The sequence below is a fragment of the Nycticebus coucang genome, chromosome 12, assembly GCF_027406575.1.
Source record: "Nycticebus coucang isolate mNycCou1 chromosome 12, mNycCou1.pri, whole genome shotgun sequence".
NCBI lineage: Eukaryota > Metazoa > Chordata > Mammalia > Primates > Lorisidae > Nycticebus > Nycticebus coucang.
Window position 1 is genome coordinate 14,805,843 of NC_069791.1, and position 10,824 is coordinate 14,816,666.

Sequence of the window (10,824 nt, forward strand, 5' to 3'; positions counted from 1 at the left end):
CTGCTGTGAAAGGAAGGGAATGTGGAGGGGTTATCAGGGTAGAGTTAGGGCAGATGGACACCTCCCTTTCTACCCACGTGGAAATGTCAGTCCTTCCCCATCTCGCTGATCTCGGGTAGCTGGCAGGCTCTTCTTCTGCACACTCCGCTAGCCTTCTCTCCAGATGCCATCTGGGAACACCTCTGCTTCTGGCCTCCTGAATAGCTCAGTCCTCCCTTGGGGTCCCAGATTAGAAAACAAGATTATTTTTCTTCATTGAATTGTTAATCACCAAGTGGTTTTCCCTGTCCTTTCCCAGTTCATGTCAGGCCTGTCCTCTTGCTAAGATCAACCCACCCACGTCCCTGTTCCCAACTCTTGGGGTCTTGGAATCACAAACTCAGTCAACTACCCAAAGAAAAACAGAATTACTGGTTTGAGTTTCTACCAGAGAAACTTTCCAAATTATCAGCTATTTGGAGTCATCCATGCTACTTCTCTATTACTAAAATAAGGACCGGAAAAATTGCATCACAGAACACCACGAGCAGACCAGGCCCTGGCAGAATGATTCAGAACACGGGCTTGGGAGTTGGATTTACCTGGATTCTAATTCCAGCCCTGCCACTACTTGTTCAATAGTTCTCAAAGTTGAGTGTGCACCGGGATCACCTGGAGGACTTTAAAAACACAGATTGCTGGGCTCCTCCCCAGAGTTTCAGACTATGTAGGTCTGTGGTAGGGGCCCAGATATCTACTATATTTCTAGCAAGTTCTCAGATGATGATGAGGCTGCTGGTCAGGAACTACACTCTGAGAAACACTCCCTAGCTGTGTGTTCAGCCACCTCCCGTGTGATTTGGTATAATATTCACAGGCATCTGCTGGGGCTGGGGTTTAACCTGCCACCCACCTGACACTAGGAGTCCCTTACGTTAGTGGCACACGGTTAATGCCAGCTCTTGCTGGGTAGAGGGGAGGAGTCATTTGCCCGAGACCGCCCCGCAGATGAGAAGCAGACCTGGGACAGGGCCCGGGCCTCCTCACTGCCCGGCCGGCCGCTTTCTTCCCTCCTGCGCCGAGGCCCCAGGCTCTGAGCGCTCCGGCCGGCGCGCGGCATCCCTGCACGCGCAGCCCGGCTCAGCCAATGCTCGGTCTTGGAGGGTGGCTGGGACCCTCCGATCTCTATCGGCGCCGAGAGCCGGCCGCGGAGACTGCACCCCCGGGTGGCCTGGGATCTGCAGGAGCCGTCCGGGCCGCAGCAGCGCGGGGGGCACATAGGGAGCGCGGCTGCACCTGGCCCGGGAGGGGCGGGACGGGCGGGACGGGCGCGCCCGGCGGCCCAGGAGGCCCGCCCCGGCCCCACCCTCCCGCCGTCCGGTCTGGAAACCCTCGAGCTGCGGGGCGACGTGTCGGTGGCTCTGCCTCGGCGGGACAGGTAAGCAGCATTAGGAGCCCGCGACCCTCTCCCCGACCTCGGCACTCAAAGTTTCCCGGCTTCTCGGGACTCCTCTAGTCGAGCTGGCCTCGGCCAAGTGCTCGCTCTCCACCACCCCTCCTTCAGCCTTTCCCTCCTCCTCTTCCTCCTCACCACCCCACACAGTGAAATGAAGGGGCTGGGCCAGACTGGTCCCTCGTGCCTTCGCTCTTTGCTCGCCTCAGTGGCCTCTAGCACCTCCCTCGGTGGGACCCCCCCCTCAACCTGTGCGAACTGCGAGATGAATGGGGAGCCCAGACCTCGGGGACTTGCAGGAGTGGGAGGGGGACAAGCCGAGCACTCCCCCGAGGGCTCTCCCCCTCTTCTCACCCACACATGCCTCCGCATTGCTTCTGCGCCCTGTCCCCCCAGATTGGGCCACACCATGTGCTCGGGTACAGAAAATCTCTGAGAGGTTCGCTCCCCCGGTGCCTCGCTGCGCCTGAGCAGAAGGGGCGAGTGAGAAGCAGCCTCGCTGGTGGGAGGAGGTCTGGGCCTGACCTGGTTCACCGCCCTTCAGAGGCTTCAGGCGTTGGGGGCGTGGAGAGGGATCTGCGTGATTTTGTGGGGGAGGGAGTCTGGTGAGTGTTCATGATTGTGACTGCCACCAACTTCCCGATTTCTCCTCCCTGTTCAGAGCTCTAGGCTGACAGAAGAGAGAATCAGCTTGTTACTTGCCCCGAGGGCAGGTCCTTCTAGACCCAAACCTCTGCGGGGTATAGGAGGGGGCTCTCCTGCATGTGTGGGGTAGGTGGTGGTCAGTTTGCCAGCAAAGCTTAGAAGAGACCCCCCTCTATTAGCCACTCACCCATCACAGCAGTTCCCAAGAGGGTGTAACACTGTGCTTCTCAGCTCACCCCGAGGCCCCACATGCTGTTTGCAGGCACTGAGTGAGGTTAATAATTTTGGACACACCAAAGAGCCTTGAGGGTTTATGCTTGTTTTACCTGAGATGTGTGTACGCTATGCTGACCCTATTCTCCTCTCCAGACGGATGAGCTGTATCCCTGCCCATCAGAGGAAGCCTAAGAAGAATGAGACAGGCAAATTCATGTGATGACTAGAACCAGGTCAGGTGAAGAGTTAGAACACAATTTGGTTCAAATTACCCAAGAGAAGCCAGTGTTGTTTGCAGGCATTTCCCCAGCTCCTGTTCTTTAGGAATCCACAGGTAACAAGAGAAAACTTCCAGGGCACTAGGGCAGAGAAAAGGACAGGACCATCAAAGAAGGAAAGTCTGGAGAAGGATACTGGGTTCCTCAAGATGACCTCACCACAGTAATCCAGCCCACAGTCAGCAGGAAAGCTGGCTCCCACTCACAGCAGCATGGAAGAGTTGAGGGCCCAAAAGGGGAGGCCCTGATGCGTGTCAGGGGCCCTCTGAGATCAAAAACATCTTAGCCCAAATTCAGCTGGAAGAAATCTGGACAGGAAATATGATCGTGGACTTACTCCATTGCCTAGAATAGAGGGCGGCTAACCCTGGGGCTGAGGGCTTCTCAATGCAGGGAGTTAGGCAGCTGACTCAGCTCTGTCACTAATTTAACCTTGGCCAAATCACATAAACCCTGCCTGGGTGGGGAGCAAATGAGCAGGTGTTCGTGAAAGTGCTTTGGCAAAGCTCCAAGCACCAGCCAAAAAGCAAGACAGCATGGCATCATGGTTATGAGAGCAGATTTAGGAGATACATGGGCCTGGGTGCAAATTTGGTGTCTGCTACTTTCTGTGCGATCTGGTTACTTTTCTGTGCTTCAGTTTCCTTCTGTGTAAAACAGAGTAGACAACTGTAACCTGGTTCAACGTGGTGAGAGTAGTATTAAAAGTGGTGATGGGTTTGCCCTACACATCCTCTGGCTCCCCCATGGACATAGTCCAACATCTCTAGCACTGGAAGTGAAACTGAGGACCAGAGTGGGTGTATCCATGCCAGAGAGACTCAGTGAATGGCCATGCACAGTTGAGTGGACTCAGCTCCTCAGCTAGCTCTTTGCCCCTCTCTGGAAAAACCAAAAATGTCCATTCTCTTTTGTTGGGGATGAGAGTGAGAATTTGAATAAGCAATAGGTCAAGTGCAGGGCAGTGCCTGTCTCTGTGCAGAGCTCAATGCTGTAATTGTGCTGTGTAAAAAGGCTTGCATGGTGAACAAGGATGGGTTCAGTCCAGAGAGAAAAAGGACTGTTAGAAGACTCTTTCATGGCACCTGAGAGCCCTGCGGGGTCAGGCTATTCCCTGTACCCTGTGCAACCTGGTCCCAAGCCCTAGGTAGAGATTTGAAGAAAGAAACCCAATCCTCAACCGCAGCTCCACATATAATAGAGAACAAAGGACAGACAACTGGGGCAGTGAAATAGCACAACCATATAGCTCAGAGCAGAGGGAGGCTACAGGAATTGGAAAGCTACAGTGGATTGATCAGGAAAAGCAGTCTAAGGATTGGGAAGAGAAGGAACGCAGGACCTAAGTGGCCTCGTGTCTGAACTTGTTTGTTCTCTCTCCTCCATAAAATCTAGTAGGGAAGTCCCACCGGGGGAAGGTGAGCGAAATTTGGGAACAAATACACCTGAAGACTGAGGGAAGCAAGATGAGCCTTAGTCTAGGAAGCCTTCTTGGAAGAAGGGGGTTTCTAGTAAGAATTTAAGAAAAAAAAGCACTTGCTAACCAGAATAAGAAGGAAAAGGCTTTGAGGAGGAAAAGAGCCAGTGCCAAGAATTTGGTCAGGCATGAGGGTGAGTAGCAAACAGGAAGCAGACTGTCCAGGCTCTCCGTGTTTCTGCCACAATCCAGTTGCGCTAAGTGCGGCTGTTCTGTTCGGATTGTGAAAGGGAGAGCAAGGCCTGAGGCAAAGCAGGCCGCCAGGCCGCTACCGCTGATCCTCCAGATGCTAGGCGATAAAGGCACAGTTTCAAACGATGGTTTTCAGAGTGGAGAGGAAGGGGAGGATCTGGGGCAGAGAATGAATCAGCAAGACTTGAGAGTGAGCATGGATGAGCCTCATATTGAAAGGGATTAAAACTTCCATGCCTGGGAGTGGGGCAGGGACAGGATTGTTGGGAGGACTTCCATGCTACTGGCAGCAATGGAGACAGTCGGAAGGGGACCGGGCAGAGCCCTGAGTTCGGGGTGTGGCATACTGAGTAACCAAAGACCCTGGGTAGAAGGTCTGCATCCAGGAGCAGACGGTAGGGCAGTGACTTTCAACTGACGTGCTGCAAAAATTCTTAAAAATCATTAAATTATTTACAAAAGAAGTTCAAAGCACAGTGAGTATATTCTTCTTTTTATTCTTTTTTTTAATCAACATAATTTAAGTGTGCCACAGAAGTTTAACTATAGGTTCAAATGTGCTGGGAGATTAAAACAAAAAAAAAGTTGAAAAAGTGCTGTAGGATGAGGAGAGAAGGGGAAAAAAACAACCTCAGTTCGACCCTCTCCTATAACCCTGCTTCCCAATCTGGAGACTGACCTGAACCTCTAGGAATACTCCTCCTGCTAAACGCCCCCTCATCCCTTCCCTGCCCCTCCCCCAACCAACAGATGATAAGAATTGATTCAAATTCTCTTTTTTGCTTTCTTTCAAGCCCCATCTAGTTGTCACTGGGGTTCCTAGGTAGTTAGGGAATCTTACATCATCCCTTCCTGGGACCCTCCATCCCTGGATTCCTAAGGATAAAAGCTGCACACCCCCTGCCCCACCTGACACCACCTGCAGTGTAAAACCTATGAGCTATTGAACTTCCTGCTTGGTGGCATATTATTTTGATTTTGGGTGACTTTTACTTGTAATAAGTCAACAAATATTTACTGAGTGAGTACCAAATGCCAGCATTGTTCTAGGTATACAAAGGAGAGCAAAGTTGGGTTGGGTTTTTAAACTGAAAATCTGTTTGGGTAACTTAAGTTTAAAATGCTATGCAAACATAAAATGAACCTAGATATGCTGGCAGGGGAAACTTACAGACTAACTACAGAAATACCTTTCAGTGCATTCTGGGAAAACATGCTACAGTACTGCTTCTTTTTTTTTTTTTTTTTTGGTTGCAGTTTTTGGCCCGGGTTTGAACCCACCACCTCCATATATGGGGCCAGCGCCCTACTCCTTGAGCCACAGGCCTTGAAGGTATAATTATGGAGAAAAGTGAAAACCTCCCAGAATTCTGTGATCAAAGGAGTCAGAAGTAGGAGGGGGGCTCTAGAGGAGATAATTTGCTGCTCTGTTCCCAGTGTGTGTTGGATGGAGAGAAAGTGCTCACAAAGAAGAAAGTCCAATCATTTGGCCAAACAGCCTCCCATGCCCTTCCCCCCAGCAGAAGCTTGAAATTGCCTGTCTCCTCCCTGAAGGATGTCTGGCTCCATACACCCTGGCCCTTGGTGAGAGTATTGACAGTCGTCACTCTCAGAAGAAGCTTGTAATTGAGCCATACTCTGAGTAACTTGTGCAAACATCCCTGTGGGGATGTCGGTGACTGCACCACGACTTCCTGCTGCCACGTCTGCAGGAGGTGAGCAGCTCAGTTGATAAACAGAAAGAAACTTTGTTACCAAGAGGCCACCTGGCCAGCAAGGGTGTGTTCTGGGTGGTTGACCCTGGCTTTCACAAAAGCCAAGACTTTGCCTGGCTCTTACGGTTTTGGCATCTTTAAAGCATTTGTATCCCTGAGGAGGAAGAGGGCAAACACCAGGGAGGGAGTCTAAGAATGGAGCATTAGGAGACCCAGGAAAGCAATCCTCTCCCAGGCTCAGGGGGGCTGTGATCGGTCCCCAAAGTTCCCACTGTGACTCTAAAGGGGAGGTATAAGTGGTAAACAGAACAGTGGCCTGGGAGTTGGGAGACCAGGTTCTGCTCCTGGGAACCACTAGCTGTGTGTCATGAGAGAAGTCACTAACCCCTCTAGCCTTACCCATAAAATGAGGGCACTGGACTCAGAGACCTACTCAAAATGCAAGCCACCATACGTGCAGAATATCCTATAACTCAAGTACTTGTAGTAAGTGCATTCAGAACGTCATTTAGTGAAACCAATGCTTACCTTTGAACCCCTCTGGCCCCATCTTATCTAACAAGATTTATAGAAAGTTGGGTGTGGTGGCTCATGCCTGTAATCCTAGCACTGTGGGCTGCCAAGGCAGGAGGATCACTTGAGCATAGGAATTCAGACCAGCCTGAACAAGACCCCCTCTCTACTAAAAATAGAAAAATTAGCTAGACGTGATGGTGGGCACCTATAGTCTCAGCCACTCAGGAGGCAGAGGCAGGAGAATTTCTTATACCCAGGAGGTTGCTATGAGCTAGGCTAATGCCACAGCACTCTAGCCTGGGCAACAAAGTGAGACTCTGTCTCAAAATAATAACAAAGAGTTTATGGAACACCTACTACATACAAAGTTTGTACTAGAATTTGCAAGTGATAAACAATGGGTTAATTTCAAGCAATGTGGCCTTTCTGGTCCAAGAGTTCATAATCACATGAAGGAGTCAAGGCAGGCTGTGATGAGGCTGGAGTACACATTAAAAGGTGCTCAAGGGGCAGAGCCAGGGAGAGACTAATTCTGCTAGGAGATCTGAGAATGGTTCTTGGAAGAGACTAGGTGCTAAAATGGAGGAATTGGCCTGCATCACTGGCTTTCAAACTTCTATGACCAGACCAAGGTCAGAAAGACACTTTACCATAAGGTCTAGTACCCACCTACGTGTGACAGGTAACCCAGAAGTCTTAGGGCAGCCTTCTACATTAATCATATTAGAAGTATAAATCTACAAACTAACAAAAAACATCATTTGAGAATTTAGTTATTTAAACTTCTTTTACCTTTATTTAGTTGCATGAATTTTGTTTTGTTTTGTATTGAGACAGAGTTTCACTCTGTCACCCTGGGTTGACTGCCATGGCGTCACAGCTCACAGCAACCTCAAATTCTCACACTCAGCCAATCATATTGCCTCAGCCTCCCGAGTATCTGGGACTACAGATGCCCACCACAATGCCCAGCTAAGTTTTCTATTTTTAGTAGAGATGGGGTCTCCATTTTACTCGGGCTGGTCTCCTGAGCTCAGGTGATCCACCTGCCTCAGCCTCCCAGAGTGTTAGGATTATAGGCGTAAGCCTCTGTGCCTGGCCTAGTTGCATGAATTTTGAATAACAAATTTTTAATTTTGATATTGTAGCAGGCAATATTTATCATCTTTGGTAGACTAAAAACAGACGTTACAACAAAAATTGATTATTCAAAATTTGTGCAACTTAATAAAGGTAAAAGAATTACAGGTAGTATTTTCCATTAATGTTCTTTATTATGTATGTAGAGTTTATGCTTCTGAAGTTATTAAAGCTTAAACCTGCACTAAGACTTTTGATAGACTTTTTATATAAATAATACCTGACCCTAGACGAAGGACCCAAGAGGTTTTTCCGACGTGGGTCTTCCCCTTTGCCAGAGGCTCTGGTGCTTTTTATTTTTTTAACTGCTTCTGTATTCCTTTCTGTCTAATAAAATCCTATCTTATTGATGAAAAAAAAATAAATAATAACCAAATTAAAATTTTAACAAAACGATACCTGTATTTTATGAGACTCACTTTGATACTTTTTCATTCTATTCTGGTTGTCTCTTAAATAATTGTTTTCATGCCGATTTACAATCCTATAAATTTTTTTTATGGTACTATAATGGGGTGTATTGGGCAGTTTGGTAAAATACACTTCACTGGGCTAGGTGAAGCTCGGTTCCTTGGCCAGTGGGGCCAAGGTTCAGTCTGAGAAAGCTTCCCAGAGAAAGAGGATTTCTTGAATCATCTCAGTATCAAAACCAAGATAGTCTGATGAGTTGCTGGCCCAAGGGTGGCTGAAGGGGAAAGATAGGAATGAATGCTCCGCAGCAGCAGGAGAGAAGTGAGTGGATAAGGACCAAAAGGCCTGGCCACAGGAGCCCAGTGGAAGGGAGACCCACAGGACAGCAGGGCATGGAGCCCTGTGAAGCTCTGCACTTGACAAAGCACTACAGTGGGGCTTTGGAGCAGGGGGGCCTCCTGGACCTTGTTAACCACACTGTGGGGAATCTGCTCCCACATAGGGAGCAGGAATCCTTAATCCCAAAGTCCTGTGACTTCACTGGATTCTGTGTCTTTTCTAAGGGACCCTTTCCTGTTCCTGTTGCCTGCAGTGAGCAAACGAGAGAGCAAGTCCCTCACCACCAGGGCTACTCACAGATGTGTCACTTCGTTTCAGGATATGGTCAGTACATTGAAGAACTTCAGGTTTCATGAAGAAAGTAACAGCCAGGTTGGATTGAGAGAGGAGATGAACTCATTTTAACCTGAGGCCTCTTTCTCCAAGGGAAATAAAAGGAGCAAAGACAAGCCCCACTGCTTGGGACTATAAGGCAGTGCCGGGACAAGGGAGGTGAAGGACCTGGGCGATTCTGAGTGCATCAGTCAGGGAGGCCTTCCTGAAGGAGGTGAGTCTTGAGCAGGGGCAGCAGCTGGTAACCATGCCTTGCCACACCTGTGTTTCTAACTCTGCTCTCTTTCTTGCCTTGCTTTCTTGGGGAGGTTACAAAAAGCAGCAGGGAAGATGCAGCCTGGGTGGCCCCCACTGCCATGGCAGCCGCTCCCCTGTTCTGCAGGCCCTCTGTCTGGAATTCAGTTCCAGTATGAATGGAGTGTCTAGCTCAGACAAAATCCTCCTACCCCTTGTGCTGGGACTGGAAACTGCCTCTATGCCGAAGCCCTCTTTCCTCCTGGAAGCCTATTTCAAGCCTACAGGAAACTCTGGTTCTCCCAGCTTGGCACTTACTGTCTGTGCTTTTATTATGTTTTAATCTGCGAGTAGGTAACATAGAGTTCAAAGTACAAAGAGGTATCCAGTGTCTCTTCCCTAGACAAGTGCTACCTTGACCCAGAGCCACTAGTTCTCATTCTCCAACAAGACGGGAAAATCCCTTAGGAAAAGGGAGTCTTCCTCGCACCATATCCCCCGTCTTCCATCCACACGGCTACCACCTTGGGTCAAACCCCAAAGCTTCTCTTAACTGTCCATCTTCTTCTAGTCACCCTCCACCAGCTGCCCTTGCTCTTCCTGTAGTTCTAGGCTCCCACCTAATCCTTTGCTGCTCCCCATGCCTCAGGTCGAGGACAAACTCCTCAGTATGATGAACAGGGCCCTCATGACTTGGCTTCAGCCGCCTCTGCAGGCCCATCTTCTGCTACCATCAGACTTCATACTGCCGCATACCCAACTACCTGGGGTTCTCTGATTGGCCGTGCTGTCTCCCCGCTCTCAGCCTTTGCATATGCTATTCCCTCTGCCTGAACATGCTCACCTGTCTGACTCCTATCTGTGGGTTAGTGCTCCACCCAAGTTGACCCACGTTTCTCCCCTGTGGAACTTCTTCACAGACCTCCCCATTTGCTGAGTACCCACTCCTCTGCAGCACTCAAGTGTACTACCCTGTAGCACTCAAGGGTACTCCCCTGTTGCTGTCTTTTGGGTGAGTAATCTGTGTTTACACTCTGATTCCTTCAACCAGCTATGCTCCTTGAGGGCTTGTCTGTCTCTGCGTCCCTGGCATCTTGCAGAGGACCCAGCAAGTAGCAGGTATTCAACAAATATTGGTAGAATAAACAAATCTTCTATCTCCCAGACAATGCTTCATACAAAATAGATGCTCAAAGATAACTCTTCTGTTTGATTTTTTTTTTTTTTTATAGAGACAGAGTCTCACCTTATCGCCCTCGGTAGAGTGCCATGGCATCACACAGCTCACGGCAACCTCCAAATCCTTGGGCTCAGGCGATTCTCTTGACTCAGCCTCCCAAGTAGCTGGGACTACAGGCGCCCACCACAACGCCCGGCTATTTTTGTTGTTGTTGTTGCAGTTTGGCCGGGGCTGGGTTTGAACCCGCCACCCTCGGCATATGGGGCCAGCACCCTACCCGCTGAGCCACAGGCACCACCCTCTTCTGTTTGATTTTTAATGCTGCTGCTGAATCTGATCGTATGAAAGAAACCACCTATGTCCCCCTGAGACTGGAGTGAGCCCAGCTCCCCACTGAGATCATCCCAGCCACTGAGATTCTCCAGACCTCAGACACTAGGCTTTTCCATAGGCAGGAACTTTCAAGTTTAAATAGCACTATTAATAATTGGACTATAATTATTTTGTTGTTTCTCTTTTGAGAAAGATTCTCACTCACCCTGGGTAGAGTGCCATGAAGTCATAGCTCACAGCAACCTCAAACTCTTGGGCTCAAGCGATCCTCTTGCCACAGCCTCCTGAGGAGCTGAGACTACAGCTGCCCACCACAATGCCCAGCTAGTTTTTCTATTTTTAGTAGAAATAGGGGTCTCACTCTGGCTGGTCTCGAACTCCTG

The 10,824-nt window shown here is 49.4% G+C and overlaps 1 protein-coding gene across 14 annotated transcripts in view; it reads left to right on the top strand.

The window, feature by feature from the left end:
* Nucleotides 1-1,290: 1,290 nt before the first annotated feature.
* GALNT6 (polypeptide N-acetylgalactosaminyltransferase 6) overlaps nt 1,291-10,824 on the top strand; it is a 35,219-nt gene continuing 25,685 nt past the window's right edge. For 3 of the 14 annotated variants that reach the window (XM_053557990.1, XM_053557980.1, XM_053557993.1), the window contains exons 1-3: nt 1,291-1,417; nt 2,447-2,531; nt 8,788-8,908. The gene's annotated coding sequence lies outside the window, so the exon portion shown is untranslated. Of the gene's footprint in view, nt 1,418-2,446; nt 2,532-5,621; nt 8,909-10,824 lie in introns of those variants that run through there. The other 11 variants (XM_053557979.1, XM_053557994.1, XM_053557982.1 and 8 more) reach the window with 10 other exon arrangements.